We start from the raw sequence: 19,440 nt of genomic DNA, 5'->3' as shown, positions 1-19,440 counted from the left end.
TGAAGTGTGCGCAATTCAAATTTATGCCTCAGCAAAATTCCAAATTACTACATGTCATGGGCCTGTAAGACCCACTCATAAATAGTTGAAGCTAATGGTATATCAAAAAATGCCCAGGGTGTACTGATTCTTTAAAGTGACAGCCTCACCACACCAGAATAGGTATTTGGGCCACAGATCTAATTCCAGGGAGAGATCAAGTTACGCCAATGTGAAATACGGAAAACTGCTGGTTCATGAGCTACATGTGAAAGCAGAGAAAATGTTGAGTGGACCTAGAAATGGAAGAGTAAGGAAAATCAGATCCGTTCTGATCATGGAAGAACTTTCCCTCTGCCTTCTGGGTGTTGGAGTCCATTTTGTCTGCAGCTATGATTTGGGCATTTGTGCCTAGCCCTGTGCTGTGCGATGCTAGGGAATTTACAAAGAAATATATAAACTAGGTTCCTACTCTTGAGGGCAGCTTAGAGTGAAGCTGGGGAGTCCAGGCAAGTTCACTGGAAACTGGTAAATAGCAATGCAAGCAAAGAGAAGATATTTAACAGCATTTAGTGGAGAAGAAAAGTATTTGAGCAAAGGAAGATAAGGTGGGCTGAGGTAGACTCAGAAGCATCTTTGGAGGAGGCCAAAGATGAACTGCAGGTACCCTAACGATCAAGGGGAACCTCTAGGTGTTCTCTGCACATTTCCAGTTTTATTTTTTTATCTCTTTGTAAGGGATAAAAATCCCTGGTATCACCCAGCATGGGAGTTTATACACAGTGGAGGCCCCATAGACCCTTCCTTGGGGAAAACATCACTGAAGTATAATCTACATACAGAAATGTGCATAAATCATGTTTGATGAATTTTCAAAAATTGAATGTGCTTTTGTAACCAGTACCCAGGGCAAGAAACAAAGCTTGCCCAGCCTTCCAGGAATTCCTCCTATTTCCCTTTCCAGTCACTGCCTCCACACAAGGTCAAACAGTTTAATTTTGACTGGTTTTGAACTTTATATAAATGGGATCTTGCAGCATAATAGGTTCATTTTTGTGTCAGGCTTCTTCCAGTCCACGTTGAGTTTGTGAGATCTGTCCCTGTTACTACAAGTAACTGTATATAGATGTTTTTGGAAGCAATTAGGCAGCTTCATGATAGTTGCACATAGTTATCAAGTGTCAGAAACACACAAAATCATCAACTCACTGCCTCTAGGAACAACCAAACAGAATAGAAATTCAGCAGTGAAGGAAGGGAGAGAGGGAGTGAGGAAGGGAGGAAGGGAGGGAGGGAGGACGAGACAGGGCCTCTACAGCCAGGCCCTAGGAGGGAGACTGGTTTCCAGAAATTAGGTGAAAGGTGAAGGCGATAAGAGATCCGAGTGCCAGATCTGATTGAGATTAGCATAAACCATTAGGTTAACCCAGAGACAAATAGGAGTGGCACTTGAAATTTACATAAATGCTATATCCAGCCGCAATCAAGGTTCGGTAGGAAGAAGAGAATTGACAAGAAAAAAAACCCTCATAACCCAAATTGAGGAGAAACCCAGTGGCGACCCTAAATTGTCTGTCTGGCAGGAAAGAAGGAAGGAAAATGTTAAAAAAGATTTTCGTCCAACTTAGTACTGAAGTAACCAATGGATGCTGGGACTTGATGCCACCCCTTTTTGGGGGAAGGATAATGTATGTGCCCTGACAGTGCTCCTGTAAATCACTACCTCCTCTTGGGTTCCCCAGCCTTTCTGAGCTTCCCTCCTGTGTGCCAAGTACTCGGCAAGGAGTAATTAGCAATGCAAGGCAAGAGAAGATATTTAATAGCATTTAATGGAGAAGAAAAGTATTTGAGCATTTAGTGGAGAAGAAAAGTATGGTGGTGAACAGACTCAGCCTGGGTCTTCATGGAGCTCACAGCCACTGCTCTCCACCCTGCAATAGCAATCTGGCCCATCAGTGCTCTGGAAGATTCCTTCACCAGAATAAACAGCTGCCGGTCATCCCCAGCACTCCACTCCACTCCCATGCAGGGAAACCGGCATCAAGTAAACGTCTGTGCTACCCGTCCTGCACCTCAGGAGAAAGGGAGTATTTCCCAGGATTGTAGGAGGCCTGAGGGGAAGGGGACCCATGCTGGGGAGCAAGGACAGCTATTGATTCTGGACATCCTGTATGAGGAACATCACCATTCCAGGGCCAACTCCTCCAGGGTGACTTTGGGCATCTTCTTCCCCACCCCCTGCCCCCCCCAAATCCTGGGGCCATGGATTCCCAAACTCTCTTCTGCCCCCCTCTCCCTGGGCATAATGATACAGTGTAACTGGGTATAAGGTCCCTGGCTTCCTGCTCAAGGAAAACTACAGCAAACTGCTTGGGATTTATAATCTGAGATAGGCCTCTATTTAAGGAGTTCTCAGTAACTGTGTGTCGGCTGGGACTCTGTCTAAACGCTTTACACATACTAACTCACTTGGTCCTCACAGCAATCCTATGAAGTAGGGCTATTATTAGCCCATTTTACAGATGAGGCCATATGAGCTTAAGCAAACTGCTTCAAGTCACACAACTTGGTAAATCAGGGAAGCTGGGGTTCAAAATCAGGCTCTGTGGTGCTACAGGTTGAGCTCTAGGTGGTACCCCATGCTCTCTCTTATGTGCAGTATCTTATTTAATTCTCTCACCAGTCCTATGAAGTAGGAATTATCCTGTTTTACAGAAGGGGAGACAGTGCATCAGAGAGGCTTAAATTCTCATAACTAGCAAGTGATGGGGCAGGATTTGAAGCTAAATCCGTTTCTCTGTAAAACCTCATCTTGAAGCCAATAGAGTAACTTGAATAACTCACAGGTCCAGAGGTAAGGTAAGGGGATTTTCTTGGTCTGACTTGCATAAGGCCTCTAGCCCCAAGTTTTTACCACATTGTCCCCTCTTCACTCAAACAAGGGAAGTGAGGTCAAAGTCCTTGGAGACAAAGATGAGAGCTCAAAACTGTAAACTGACTTCATGAGAGGTGGGGGAAGGGGACCCACTATGTCCTTATTATTAAAAAAAAAAAGAATATGGTACAGTGGCTAAAACATGAGAACAAGAATGCCACTAGCCTGGATTTGAATTTCCATTTCTATCACCAGTCATATGACCCTTGGGAAAGTCACTTAACCAACCTAAGGGTCAGTTTTCTTATTTGTAAAATGAAGATAATAGTTCCTACAACATATAGGTTTGGGGAGGTTATTAAGTAGGAATTCATGAAAGCCATTCCCTGAAGTACCTGGCTTAAGGTAAAGGCCCAATAAATGGCCGCTGGTCATAGTTTTGGTTCTCCTCCTTGCCACGTCTCTCATTTTCCCTTCCTAGGCACCTGGTATACCCAGTGTCTAGTCTACAGTCTGAAGCCTAGAGGTGCCAGTTTCCACTGGAAAGCCATGTAGGTGTAGAGGCCATCAAATGAGAACAGGGAGGCAGAACGCCCAGGCAGACCAAAGCCACTTCCAATTGCAACATGAACTTGCCAAATCTAAAATCGTTCCCACGTGGACTGGCTGGCAGATGAAGACTTTTCTAAAACTCCAAACCAACTTTTATTTTTGTAAATGAAAAGATGCTTAAGTAGTTTGCAGCCCCTGAGAGCAAACTGTTCCCCTGGTCTTTAAGGGTGCTTAGCAAAATGATAAATGATTACACATACAGGCGGCTGAAGATTGCCCTTTAAGTTCCCAAGATAATCTCTTCCCAGAAACAATTTATGTTAAATGTTTGAGAGCTTCATGGGTACAGAAGGAGTACTACCTCCTTGCTGCTTTAAAGGCAGTGAGTTTCAAGCGGGTGAGGGGTCTAGGCAGGCCAGGCGTTGTGGCAGCTGGCCGTCCCATGGGTTCCAGTAGCTATAAATTGGAGCTATTTAGGCTTGTTTTGCCGCAATCAAGGGTGGTTTGTGCAGGCTGGCTCATCTCTTGCCACTCCTCGGGGGATGAGGGTAAAGTTATGGACAGACAGTACTTCTAAAAGCCTTGTATCTTTTCAAAGCACCAGCCAGGGAAGCCACTCCCTTTTCTCCCCGCCTTCTTGGACTAGAGTTCCAAATACCACTTGGGACTAAGCTAAGAATCAAACATTATTACGGAAGATAATGACTTCGACTACTACTGATTGCACTGGGCACTACGCAAAACACTTCCCCTGCATTAGTTTATTTAATGTTCACATCAACATTATGTGTTTGGTCGCTGTGATGACCCTTCATTTTATAGACAAGCACACTGATGCCTAGAAAGGCTGAGTAACTTCTGAAGTTCTCACTAATTGGAAGTGGCAGACTTTGGGCTGGAACCCAATTTATTTTGACCAAAGATAGAATGATGTTTCCTTGGGAAAGAAAAATAACTGTCTGGATTCTGGTAATTGCTGTCATTTCGGAAGTCAGTTAATTTATAAATGTATACCCCAGCCCTGAGCTGCCATTCTCTGCATCTCTTAGCAACTCCTTCTGGAAAGAGAATTTGGAGAGGAGAACTCCAAGACCCAAATGGGATGGAAAATAATAGTGAAATGGTTTCATGATACTTTTAAAAAGACAAAACAACATTGATACATGTCATGTTTGTTGTCTCAATATTAAATTTTAAAAGGATCTCATAGCATGCAAACAAATTATTTTTTTAAGTGTTAAGACCAGAAGTACATATATAATGATTATAGAAACACAAAAGTGTTTCTGTGGAAGAAAAATTTTAAATGAATTTCAAGGAAGTGAAAAAAATGCAAACACTGAATGTTTTTATTGGAAACGAACTACACTGGAAGAATTACTTTGCAAGCCCCTGAATTTCAAGTTCCAATAGCTGTCAGATAGCATTGTCATATTGAGGAAAATGTGCTCACTTTTGTAGATGGGCCTATTTCTGGCACTTACTAGCTGAAAGATCACTTGTAAAGAATTAGGTAAAGGATAATATGAAAGGCCTTGGGACCCAGGAAGTACTTTCTGCTGGATTTTGTTAAATCTAATGAGTCAGATCAGTTTGGAGCTTATAGATTTTGTGCATAGTATTTTTTTAAGGGGCATCTATTGGATCACTAACAAAAGAAAAAAAAAACCACAAAATTTTCTGTCCCCTGTACTCCTCCAAAAAAGGTCTTAAAAAAATAGCATCAAATCCTTTTCAAAAGGCATGCCTTTGGTGTCCATTTTATTTGTCACCAAATGCTTGGCTTGAGCTCCCTTGAAAATCCTAGAATGCAGCTATCCTGAAGGTCTCTCATCTTGCAGTGAAAGCCTGACAAGGAAGTCTTTGTGGACTTTTTATCCCAAGTGGGTCTGAAAACGCCACGGCTTTCATGAGAACTCAAACTTCCTCAGCACCCACTCCATGCAACACATGCTATACGAGGTGCTGGCAAGGACACAGAGGTGACTGAGGCCCAGTCCTTGACCTCAAGGCTCTTTGTCATCTAGTGAGGACACACGCAATCCACCAACAGGAAGCCAGATGCCTTGAACTGGTATCTCTGGGCCTCCACTTCATATCCGTAATGTGACCTTGGGCAACATTCTCAATTCTGCGACTGTGAATACCACAGGAATAACAGACTATAACTGCTGGAAAAGGCTGCTGCGAATGAGTATGTCCTACAAGCCCCACCCCTCCCACCCCCTCCCACACATGTGGCATGGTGCTGGCATCTTTAAATTATTTATTTATGTCTGGGGGCGGGGGCAAGCTTAGAAAATTGAAAATGGCACTTTTCAGGTCACAGTCACAAGGAAGAGGCACCTTGCGTGATTGCCCCATACTCTGAATAACTCACCCAGGCTTGAGTAGTCAGTCCATAGAGACTGTGTCTATACAACTGTAAACATCTACGCAAACCCAGAGTATCAGCTCAATGATGCCTTTTACCCACTGCTCTTTGGGATCTTGTAGATGCAACCTCCAGATCAAATGAGCAAAATGTATCTTTCTGATTTTCTGTTCAATTAGGACTTATTCTGTTTAATTAGGAGTAGGATTTTCTCACGTCTAATGGAGTTCATCCCCTTCTCAAAATCCAATTTATAGAACTTTTCTATAGGTCAGCATGGCGATAACTTTAGTGATATGACAGCTATCATGCCCTCTCTACCCTAGCAATTTCCTAAGAGCACACTGTGTGCTAGTCATTGTGCTAGGGTCTGGGGAGGCTCCAAAGAGGAATGACACTGACACTCCATGTTCGCCCTTGAAGATTTCTCCGCCTGGTGGGGAAGACAGAGATCAAAACCACAGTTGGCTTTTTTTTCTTTCACTTTAAAATGGGGCATTAAGATAGGTTGATAATCAATAGTTTAGAGTGGAGGATTTAAAGCTCAGATAGTCACAGGACCTAGGCAAGTAACAAGGCAGGGCTAGTGGAGATTCGCAAAGTGGAGAACATTTTCCCTGTGGGGCAGGGGAAGCCACAGCTCAGTGCTAGGGAAGGCATGCCATGCAGAAAAATGCCATACAGAAAAGCTTTTGATTCTTCCCCCCAAATTTAGAAATCCTGGATTTTTTTAATACTATGAAATCTCTACATTTTTAAATATTAGCAACTAATTTAAAAACATATTTTTAACATTGTGCAAGGGCCAAACAAGATTTATTCATTAGCCCACTGCAGAAGTCTGCAGGCTGTCAGTGTATCATGCCTGCTTTTACCAAAGTCACACTGATGGGTTTTTTGTGGCAACTGAACACATGACTTAATGAAAGGCACTTGACTTCTCTGGGCCTCAGTTTTCTCAGTAGGAAAATGGGGACAAATATCTACTTTCTCAGCCTATGATAAGGACTCTAATGACATTAAAAATGTGAAAATGGTTAAGAAAATATATTTTTTCAAAGAATGAAGTGTGGGACTCCTGAGACACTCCAGCTTGGTTGTTTTGCCTAAACCAGCTCATTCTAAGGCAGAACAGTCCCAATAGTTTCAAACCGATCCTAAATGTCTCTCCAGGTTTTCATAAGGTGAGGGGGAGCATTTCTATATAGGCGAGCTTATTTGCAAATGCACCCGATTCTGTGTGACAGAAACACTGAGTTAATGGGTTTTGAGTAAATAATAAAACTACATTCATGTGCATCTGATTTGGCAATTATTTCAAATCAATCATATTAGGCCCTGTCTGATGCAGAGGGCATAATTGGTCTTCCTCAGAACTACAGATTAGCACCTTTGTTCTCACTGTTCAAACCAAGAGAACTCGATTTTATAAAGAGAGAAATCAGTACTGTCTCCACAGTTCAGGGAAATGTTTTACATGGTGAAGTTTGGAACACCTCCTTCATTTCCTTCTGACCATCCCACTCCTAATCACATTGCTTAGGCAACAATGACCGACTAACACTGCAATTCCTAGTAAACAGCAGCATTAAGACTGGGGAAGCTGGAAAGTCCATTGTGAATTTAGAGACTGCAGCTCTGCTGAATGACAAGTCAAATCGATCTCTGAATTTTATCTCAGCTATCCGGTTTCTCTATTTTAGAGCAAAAAACACGAAGTGCCCTGTAGTTTCTCTAGGATCAAATTTTGTTCTGAGGTTTTAGTTTGCTGGCTCACACATCAAAAACCAACTTTTAGAAGCTGCTCCAAGAATCTGAGCGGGATGTTTATTTTTCAATCTCTGCAACTAGCACTTTTTGGTAAGATTCTTCTGCACAGTATCTGGTCTTAGAGTAATGCAGTTTCATTTGAAAAGAACATTTTGGTTTTTGGTTACTTGCTTGAAAATCTATTTTCTCCTTAATTCCATCAGTTTTTCTATGCTTCTTTCCTGTCTTTATAATCAAAGAGGCCAAAATGTCCCTTTCACTGCGCATACCGAAATTGAGCTGGATTATGAAATAAATAAAACTTATGATTGAAAACTCCCACAGATTGTGCCTGGCTAGGCAAATTGATCTGTAAAAAGAAATGGTCTATCTAATGTGAAACCCCTCTATATAGAGTTTTCAACGAACACACCACACCAGGGGACAGATCAGGGACCTTTGCAGCTGTGACTTCGACTCTCTCTCTTTTTTTAATCTGGAGATAGCTTCCCTGAAGGAGAATAGCTCCTTTGGCGACTTTTCTGTGTGTTTCAGGTTCCTTCATAAACTCTACTTGATCACTAATTTGCTTCCATGGAGAGGTGACTTGAAAACACCACAAAAACAAGCCATTGAGCATGTGGACGGACAGATTTTTAAGCATTAATAAATTGGCTTTTGGGGAAAAATTAAAGCAAGAAAAAGTCTTTATGGCTTATTGATATGAAATCTTGTCATAAGAAATGCTAGGCAAAGAATTGAAAAGTGTAGATCAAAAACTGACCTACTTATTATTTTGCCAGTTCTGACCTTGTACAAATACCACCATATGCATAGTTCTTCAAAATGGAACAATATTTAAATCCAAGGCAAGACCTCCCAAAGCACAGATCAAGGCCACGACAAAATACTAGTCATCGGCATCATGATTAATCGCAATTTTAAACCTTGGCTATTCTGGTTTTTCTGTTATTCCAAAAATGGATGCCAACTGATTTAATCAGTCATATAGACTCTGTCAAAGTCGCAGGACCTGAAGTACACATAGAGAAATAAAATGTTTATATAAATATCTATAGCTATGTAATATTTTGTATATAAACAATCTATGAAGCATTGCCCTGGAAATAGGATCTTTCTCTTTCAGTGACACTAAGGAACATTAATGCCTTAAAGCAGGAGCACAATAGTGCCATTACTATTAACTAAACAACTACTATTTTTTCTAATGTAATGGTGAAAATATCCAGTTAGAGGGATCCATGTTTTTTGACCACATTTTAAATATTTTATGATCAAGCCAAACATCCTTTACAATATGTGTGGGGGAGAGATGCAACAAACAAAAAGCAACAGGAACTGTCCTTCCCTGCCTTTTAGGGGACATTTTTGCGTATACTAGTCACTACACTGATGATAAAAAGACATGAAATTCAATAATCCTAATCTATTCTTATTTCAAGTAAGAGTCATAAAAACTTCCCAATATTGTCATATTTTAAAAGAAAATTACAGCTGCCAGCACTACACGTTAACAACTTATTGTACCCAAATATTTACTTCTGTTGAATAAAGTCCATCTGTTTTCAAATAAACCTGAAAGATACATGTTTTTTAAATCGAATTCTCCCAGTTAAACAATATACTAATTAGTCACATATTTCATAAAAGCTACAGGGATGTAATAGCAGCCTGTAAATCGCCTTGCATTGCGTAATATATGATTCCATAAATCATCACAAAGCACATGAGCAAAAGCTGGGTGAAAATTAAACTATAAAACACACACGCTTTCCACTAAATTTCTCATTTTTTCTTTTTTTTAAGAAGCTGTAACTGGACATCTAAAACTAAAAGGAATGATGTTGTCTGTGAAAAGACAACCCATTTTGTTTAGATTGCAGCCATCTTTGGAAACAGTAGAGATACACAGAGCAAACAGAATCACGCAGCCACTGATTTCCATTTTTAAGAGGAATTATTAGCTAACCAACCAGTTCAGATTTGATTACATATAAAAGGTCTCTTTCACGTAGGGGAGGGAACAGGGCCCGGGATCAGGGTGATGGGAAAAACACCATAAACATGACTTACTCAGTGGCTAACAAAATTAGAAATCGAACTGGTTTTTACTCCTCCTCATAGGTGACATTAAAGCAGAAGAGGCATCTACTTGCATTGCATATATTTACAACCTCATTAAGAGTATTTTGCTTCTCCCTGTATTCCTCCACTACATTCCCTTTACTGGAATCACAGACACAAGGTAGGATGGACCAAAATGTACAAATTGAAAATCTTTCCATCCAACGCTTTCTTGTCTATTTATTTATTTATTCCTTCTGAATTCTGGGACCTATGGTATGCAATCTCTAAATGAGCTACTATTTGCCATAACCTGCAGATGCTCACTTTCTTTTCTCAGAAAAGCCCATACAGAATGCTGGATTTTTTCCGTCTAGATACAGATACATAAAAACAGATATTCTTACATTTACTAAGTATCTTAGACAACAAAGAAGAGACAAACTTCCATTTTAGAAGACAGAATAAGCCAAAATTTCAGTAAAGAATATCATGAGTATTAATATCGATAGCATTCTAAGGAGACACTTAAGCGATTTTTCTTTATATTATTTTTCATCAAGTAAAACAGTTTCCTTGTTTGCATTTATACCATCAAACTCCAAAGAAATCAGCCCATACCAATAGCAAATTCCATTCAGATATCAAAGCAGTCTTACAAAAATGCTTGAAACCACCCAACCGACTTTTTAGAATAACAAGTTTTTAAAATCATGTACATATTAATTTACTAAAAACCTCTCCAAACTTCGCTTAATTTCATTTACAGCCTCCAAAACCATCATAACTTCTTTAATACCCTGGTGCCCCCTTTTGGTGCAGACAGATCAAGGCATTTTTTTCAATTAAAAAAAATCATATACCCTGTCCGCACTCATTCACAAGACAGTAGTGTTTAACTTGGGAAATGTTGATTCACACTGCAGATGGCTCATGGTTATTAGAGCTTTTGTTCTGCCTTTACTATTACCAGTTATTGATCTAAAACATGTGCAAACAAACAAAGCTAACTCTTTGAGTGGGAAAGGAAAAGCGTCCTTTCCCTTAGACAATTGGCATAGCACCGCTCAGATTCCTCAAGTTCTCGTCCCAGTCTTCATGGTAAATAAATGACCCATTACCTTGGCTACAGGACATTCAATGGCTCGCTGACGGCTGCATTCAGAAGATATTTTTTGTCTTCGATACATTTATGCCGTATGTCTATCATTCTGAAGAAATAAAGGCTGGTGAGCGTGTATAGATCCCAACGTCTATTGACAAACAGCAAGCCCAAGCATGGAGACACAGTCTACTAAACAAGCTTTGTCAAAGGGGGAAATAAAAGTTAGCATTTTAAAGAGCTTGACTGAAATTTAAGAAAAGGAAAGAAATTAAATATCCTTACGACTTTTCATATGTTAGAGCTGGTAATTATGCCTCAGAAATAAGTTCTTTCCACGTTCAACAGCACTGTGTGAAGAGGACGAGCTGATTTCCAGCAGGGATATTGAATCCTTCCATCTGAAGGACCAATCAAGTGTGAAGTACAGTATAGTTTTAGATTCAATTGAAAGGAAAAAGCTTGACTACTAGTTCATAGCATGGCAACTTTCATGGATTAGTTCAGACCCTATTCTCCTCCCTGAAAGGGTATCACAGCATGAAGACAGTTTTCAATGCACTAAACTTTAATAGCTGAGTGGGGGAGCCAAAGCTTTCCTTTGGTCTCTATAGAAACAGTATAGCCAAAATTTGAGGCAAAATTAAGGTCTTTGGTCTTAGGTGCTGTATCTCCCCTCAGTGGTTCCTTTTCACAAACAGAGTTTGGCCCTTATCAAATGTACACCCTTCTGGGGGCTACTGTAAAAGCGAAGAGGCAAAACCTACTTCATTATTTTCCCCCTCTGAACTCCACACAGGCGGCCATTTCAATGAAACGCCAGCAAGCCAGACGTGTGGCTCCCGGGGTCAAAGGCAGGTGGAATCGTCGTCAAGGAGAGACTTTGCTCTTTGTTGTGTTGGTGGCAGTTTTGGTTGTTGACAGAAAGCACTGACCACAGCGCTGCGGGCCCGAGCTCCGCGGCTGCAGGCCTGGGTCCCCATCGCCCCCTGCAAGGCCTCCCCCGCGCGACGGGGCCTGGGCAGCTTTGGCACAGCAGCCCGCAGTACTCCCCAGCTGCTCCCCACCCCTCCCCCGCATCGCAACGGTTCCCTGGCAGGAGAAACAGGTGTCTCGACAGCACTGATGGGGAGTTAAAGGCGGCGCATATCAGATGCTGCATTTTAAGAATTTACCATGCTCAAATTTTCTTTGTCAGCGTTCCCACTCAAAGGCACCAAGACCCTCAAACTTGAGGATTTTCTTCTACCAATACAGTATACTCCCCATTCACGTCAGCTGTGTCTGAACCTTCCTAAGACATTGTTTTGGTTCTTTTCTTTCTTCCTAGTTACAACTTCATCCCCACGGTCAGGACTCCTTTACTCATAAGAAAATGCAGGCTCCTCCTCTACCTAAGAAAGGGGACTCCAAACATGAAGTGGAGAAGATCCAGGATTCTTTTCTCTGGGGGCTTTATAATCACCACAGTCCAGTGGAAACTGGAGAGACTTCTCACCTCCCAGTGGGACCGATGGGTTTAGATATTGATGAGAAAATCTCTAAAGAAAGAACATCAATTAGGGGATGTTGGAAATGGCTTTCTTCAGAAAATCCTATCGATGGCACAACAGAAAAAGAGGCTCAGAGATGTATCAAACCAGCTTTAAGAGCTCTTGGTGGAAGCACCCCCTTGGCTGGGATCCCCTTGTCCTTAGCATTCACGTGATGCCTGCGATACTCTGATACAATTGTTTTCTAGCATACGGACTTCCAGAACCCCCAGGGGATGGCTCGAAAATATTTTTGATCGTAAAAAAAGCGACCCCTTGGCACCCAGCATCAAACAACAAAGCCTGAAGAATTATTCCAAGTGTGAGGGGACTACTTGGGTTGCCACCTGAAAGTGACACGATTAATAGCTGGCAACGTATATCTAAAAGGTCATTTTTCACCCTTGGAAGCCAAGCGGCATTGGAGAAGCATCAGAAGAAAGAGACAAGAAATGCTCAGTCACGGACATTAGAAACAGCTGAGATCAGAGGTGAAAGTGGAGAGGCTATGGTGGCAGTGGCCGGGACAGGAATCGCCACTGCCAGGAGGGAGAAACTGTGACAGCCGGAAGTTTCTCAGAGGAGAAGAGCGGACATCTGCCACATGCAGGGTAATGAGCTCAATCCTACATGCCCCCCTCTTACCCACACATAGTTACATCTATGGAGCACTGGAATTAAGAAAGCACAGATGTGGACAGTACCCAGTTGAAATACTTTTGCCAACAGCCATTTACAATTTTAAAGTTGTATAAATCTCAAAGTATCTAGAACATTTACCAGTCCAGACAGGCTCATTCTTCTGAAGGTGCTATATAACTGAGGTCTTCCTGGAATGTTTGTGATTCACTACGTTTACTATTGGTTGAAATTATTCGCAAGGCTGGCTCTTATTTTTTAAATGGCCTGGTGTTGAGCCCTGTAGACAGTAGGCCCTCCATACTCATTTGTGGATTGGGCGAATAAACTGTGAAAAATGTCAACAGCAGAACAACAAACAAGGGTCTCCATTGGCCAGATTCTTTAAATAATTCATTTATGCCCTCATGCCATCAACCAGCATTTACTGACTGGGTAATGTTAGGATCCATCAATTTCATATCCTATCTGTTAGATCCATCGGACTAATATGAAGATACAAGTGGCCAAGAAACACTTGAAAAAAATATTCATTTGCACTAGTAACAGAAATGACAATCAAAACAATGAGCTACATATCGATAATTACCTGTAGAGAAGCTAGTACAGATACAACAAAGCCTTTCAGGAGGGAATTTTGTCAAGCTTAAAAGCATGCATTAACTCTTGGGCTCAGTCATTCTATTTCTTGGAATGTATCCTACGGTAATAATGAAAGATGTGCACAGATTAAACTACAAGGATCTCACTGCAATACTGCCTTGATAAAAATATGAGATAACCTGAATCGGGGGCTCAAACACTATGCTACAGTCACACAATAAGATATTAAACAACTATTCGAAACCCCTTTTGAGAAGAATACTAACATGGAAAGATGGACACAAAATACTAAGTGAAAAGTTTTGAAAAAGAGATGCACTGATTTTGATTATCAAAGTAATTCGTATTTATAATGATTCAACAAAAATGAGGAGAGTTGAAAGTCAAAGTCCACAGTGGTATCAGAAATGAGCTTGCTGGTGGTTTGGTGTACATGCTTCCAGACATTTCTTTTGCTGATACAAATGGAATCAGTATGTTGGACTAACAGAAGTCATGCAACTAACAAGCTGTGAAACAAAAAGGTAGTCACTGTTCATTTCAAATTCAAATGTAACAGGTCAGCCTGCATTTTCATGTGCTCTATCCAGCAACACTAGTTTGGAGGCAAAGCAAGGACATGACAAAGACGTAAGGGGAACAGGAAGGTTCTTCCTTGACTGATATTGTTGTAAATTGGCTTTTCACTCTCTGGGCCCAACAGGTGTTTAAAATCCACACTTTTGTGGATGCTTTTGTGACCCCCACACTGCAGAGGACCGCTAGCCTGCAGAGCTCTCATACGGGTGCGGTCCTTTGCTGATCCCTGGGGTATACTCACACGTCCCCTGCTCCAGCAGCCTCTGGGAGTATATAGGCACATCTAACCCAGGCGTGATACATTTGTGCTCCCACTGTCAGAGCACTGGCCTGCTTTTTACATTTTCTAGGTGAGCATCAGATACCATCTTGGCATGTCTCCCTAACTGCAGGAGACACATATCATGCCCTCTAAGTAGTCTCTTGAAATTCTTCTCTCCTGACTTGATGTAGAGCAAGAAGCACCCTCCACCCCCTCCTTAGGGAGAGGGGCTCACAGCACAGGCTGCTTGAAAGAAATACTCCTTAAAAATCCTCCCCTAAACTCCAATAACCATGTCCTTTTACAACCTTGCTGTGGGTGAAGTGTTTAAGAGTTTTGAATTCAGTTATTGGCTCTATACTTTGAAATTCATACAGGGTGCCTAACTCACAAATCACTGCAATACCTATTCTATCTTGATACCCCCGTCCAAATTTCTTATTTAATATCCTTTTGTTACACCAACACTCTTCCTATGGCTCCTCTGCTCAGCTCTCTTATGTTGTCCACAATGGCAAACCTTGACCATCCTCACACCCTGCCCTGCCATCACCAACAATATTTATAGCTTCCCGCACCAGCACTGTTTGGCAAGCCAACTGCTTCTCAAAAGGGTGGTTCCTGGAACAGCAGCAGGAGCAGCATCTGGGAGCTTATTAGAAATGCAGATTCTCAGCCCACCCACTTTCCACCCAAGTCAATTCAAGCCTTCATCTTCTTCATACATTCTTACCCTATAGCCGTCTCACCCTTCATTCCCAGCAACTGAACTCATGCTCACATTCACATAAAAAATTGACATCTTCAGATAGAAATTTCTGAAACTTCCTGACACCAAATCTACAGACCTACCTATAGTTCTCTCTTATTAAAATGGAAGAAGACACCGCTTTTCTAAGCCTCATCCTGGCTCCCAAGCTTTGAGTTCCAGCCTCTCTAGCTCTCAGGGATCTTGTTTTAATGATGTTTTATTCCCTCACCTAAATCTACAATCTCTCTAGGGTTTCAAAGCCCCCATCTTAAGAGTCTCCCCATCCATGCCTCCTTTTTCAGCAATTACACCAGATTGGTTTCCACTCTACAGTCACATTTTTTAGGAATCTGCCTAAACTGGTTTCTTCCCTTTCCTCATGTCCACTAACTTCTCATTCTGGCTTTTGATCCCCTCACCAATCTTATGAAATTGCCCTCATAAGATTACCAATGAGTTCCCCATCACTAAGTTCCACTGGACACTTCGTAGTCCCTATCTTGCTTGATTTTTAGGCCAGTGCTGTCCAACAGAAGTTTCTGCAGTGACGAAACTGTCATGTATTAATGCTCTCCAATATGTAGCCAGTAAGCACATGTGGCTACTGAGCACTTGATACATGGCTAGTGTGATTAAGGACTGCATTTTTAATTTTATTTAATTTAAATTTAAATAGTCACTTATAGCTAATGGCTACCATATTGATCAAGGCAGTTCTGAACTGTAGGCCCCCTTCCCATTGAAGCATTTTCTTCTCCTTGGCTTTTACGTTGTCAACTCTCTCTACACCTCTTTAGGATTCCTTCTCGGCCTCCTTGGCTGCCTACTTCTTTTGCCATTGGACCCATCAGGGTTTTACTACAGGTCCCTTGACCTTTGTACTTTACACTCTCTCTAGGCTTCAATGGCCACGTCTTGGGAGATAATTACAAAATTGGTAAAGCCCATGAGAGTCTGTGCCTTGAGCTGTATGTGTAAATACCATACATTAACAAAGAGAAATGGAATTACATTTAAGCAAAGGTATAGTTAATAATACTGTATTATATACTTGAAATTTGCTAAGAGAGTAGATCTTAAGTCTTCCCACAACATCACAAAACAAGGGGAAGCGATTGATGTGTTTATTAGCTTGATTGTGGTAATCATTTTCCAATTTGTATGTATATCAAAACATCATGTACATCTTAAATGTGCAATTTCTATTTGTCGATTATACTTCAATAAAGCTGAGAAAAAAATAAAAACACAGAGGTACACACACACAGGTCTGGACAAGTTAGCCTACAAGTACTACTTCTCTGGAAAGGAATTTGGAAAAATGTATCCATTTCTACCCTCACTAGTAAACCAACATGACTGCACCATCACAAGCAATTCAAGTCTGAGCAGCCCCAGGCTTGCTTGCTTACCCTGAGCTCACACCTGACACAGCTAGATGGAAAAGCGGAGAACTATGAGCAGTCACCCCAGACTCCTTCACATTTGCATTTGACTCTTCTTTCCTTCACGAACCTAGGTTTCCTAAGCCAGCTTTTTGTTTTGCTTCATTTTAGCCTCCGACAATTTTGAAGAAACTTTTAAACTTACAGAAGAATTTCAACTATAGTATAGTGAACTTTTGCCTTTCATGTAGATTCATTAGTGATTAACATTTTGCCACATATGACATGCCACACCTCTCTCTCACTCTCTCTCTACACACATACACGCAGACACGCATATAACAGTTATCATTACTATTGTTGCTGGCCTTTTTAGGAGTAAGCTTCAGCTTTCCAGAACTTTTGTCCCTGATACTTCCCTGTGAATCTCCTGGGAACAGGTACATATTCCTGGATTGATATAGTTAAATTATCAGGTGTGAGAGATTTAGCATTCATACACTATTATTATCTAGTATGTAGATAGCCCATATTTAAATTTTATCAATAATAATCTGTATAGCCATTTTCCTTTCAATCCAGGGTCACATACTATGTTTGGTTTTCATGCCTCTCCTAAGCCAGCTGCTTTTTACCGTTTTGGTTCTGCTCCTCTACCAGACCTCTACGTAAAGAACTCTAAGACCATCTTTCCCAGGCTCACCTGCCTGAGACAATTCCAACTGGTTATGACAGCCCCAGGAACCATCCCATTCCATAAATCACGTCTGAGAACTGAAGAGTCGCTCTTCTATAATGTTCTATAATACTCCGCCCCATGGGAGAAATCATGCTTCTGCTGAACCTGCCTAGAAGGGGACACCGCCCACAGTGACTGTGAGGTCCACCTATGTATCTGGGAATAGTCAAAGTCAACCCTCAAGCTGAGCCACACCCCCAGGTAAACTGGACCATCTTGTCCACACCCACCTTGAAACTGGTGGCAGCTTCAAATAACAGCAAAATTCTTCTGCCAGACCAAGTACTCTGAGGGAGAATGACCATTAGCAGGTTTCTAATGTCTTGAGAAAGAAGTCATCTCAGATAGAGTGAGCGTGACACTGCAGTGCATGTAGCAGACCACACCATCTGAATGGTCACTGTAGAAAAGACAAAAAGAACCCTTAAAACTGACCCTCATGGACCCAGGGGATCACCTCCCTAGAGCAGCCATAGCAAACAGAGCATGACCTGGACAGTGTGTGCTTAACAAAGGCCAGTACAACTCTACCCCCAAAATATTATTTACAACCTGACCTCTTCAGTCTCATATATCTAACTGCCTATTTACCATTCCTTTACAGGTTTCTCCAGCCTAACAACCCCAAAGAGAATTCCTGGATCCCATGCTCCTGAAAGCCTCTTCCTTCTCCAGCCTTCCCCATCTTAGTAGGTAGACCGCTCATTCATCCAGTTACTAAAGCTAGAGAGCTGGGGGACCTCCTCTAGCCCCATGGCTGCACTTGCCATCTAAATGCTGATCTTTGTTAAATCCATAACTCTAATCATGGAAAGTCTAAATAAAATCAGCTATGATACTTCACACTACCTTAACCAAATATTACTGGGCAGTGGAAGAGCTGGGTCACATGGTAATTTCATGTTTAACTTTTGGAGGAACTGAAGAACAGTTTTCCATAGCAGCTGCACCATTTTACATTCCCACCAGCAGTGAATAATGACTTTGAGCATCTTTTCACGTGCTTATTGTACACGTGCTTATTTGTACAGTGACTGAAATAGGTATTCAAATTGTCTGCTCATTTTTAAAACCTTTTGTGAATAATTTTACATTTATAAAAAAGTTAATATATTATACAGAGTTCCCATATACTCTTTTGTTCCCCTCATAGACTCTTCAACCAGCTTCCAATAAACACTTTTCATTAACCATGGCCAATTTGTCAAAACTAAGAAACTATAACCAGGAGTGTACTATTAACTAAACTACAGATTTTATTTGGATTTCACCAGTTTTTTTCACTAATGTCCTTTTTCTGTCCTAGGATCCAATACAGGGTAGCATACTGCACATAGCTGTCATGTCTGTTACTCCTTCAGCCTGTGACAGCTCCTCCGTATTTCCTTGTTCTTCATGAGCTTGAGATTTTTGAAGAGTACAGGTCATACCTTTTGTACAGCGTCCTTCAATTTGGGTTTACTGATGTTTTCTCATGACTATACCAAGGTTATGAATTTTTGAGAAGAATATCATAAATGTTAGGAGCTCTTCTCATTGCATCAGATCAGGGAGGACAAAACAGCAATAAAAATGGACGAACTACAACTCTCATCAACAGTGTGGATGAATCTCACAGAGCAAGAAGCCCTATACAACATAATTCACAGTGGATAATTCCTCAAGACAACTTATTTTTGCTATTAAAAATCAAGCTAGTGCCTCGCCTTGGTGGAAGTCATAACTAGGAGGAGGCAGAAAGGGGCCTTCTAGGTGCTGACTTCCATGTCTTGACCTGGGATCTGCTTACACAAGAGCGTTCACTTTGTCATAATTCGCTGACGTTTACACTTATGATTTATGCACTTTTATGAATGGGTGCTGTACTTCGATTTAAAGTTCAAAAGAAGTTCCCTGAGGGTCAGACGACCTGTGTTCTCCACATCCTGGCACTGCCACCTACTGGGCTAGATTTATGATCTCAGAAAAATTAACCTCTCCAGCTTCAGCTTCCTATTTCTAAAAGGGGGTAACATTTTTAGGGATGTTGTGAGGAATTGATTACATAGAAATGAGAAAAGTGATTTTAACTTCCCCAAAGCATATAGGAATGACAGTGGATCTGGATAGAACCCAGTGAGAAGAGAAAGGATTTCACATTTTTCTCTATAGAGCCTTGGCACCAGGACAAAGACCACAGCCAACAAATAGTATGACAAGTGGTTTCAACTTCAAAGGGATGTAATTTAAAAAAT

Source organism: Manis pentadactyla, chromosome X (assembly GCF_030020395.1).
Source record: "Manis pentadactyla isolate mManPen7 chromosome X, mManPen7.hap1, whole genome shotgun sequence".
In the NCBI taxonomy this organism is placed as follows: domain Eukaryota; kingdom Metazoa; phylum Chordata; class Mammalia; order Pholidota; family Manidae; genus Manis; species Manis pentadactyla.
This window is presented reverse-complemented; position numbering follows the sequence as displayed.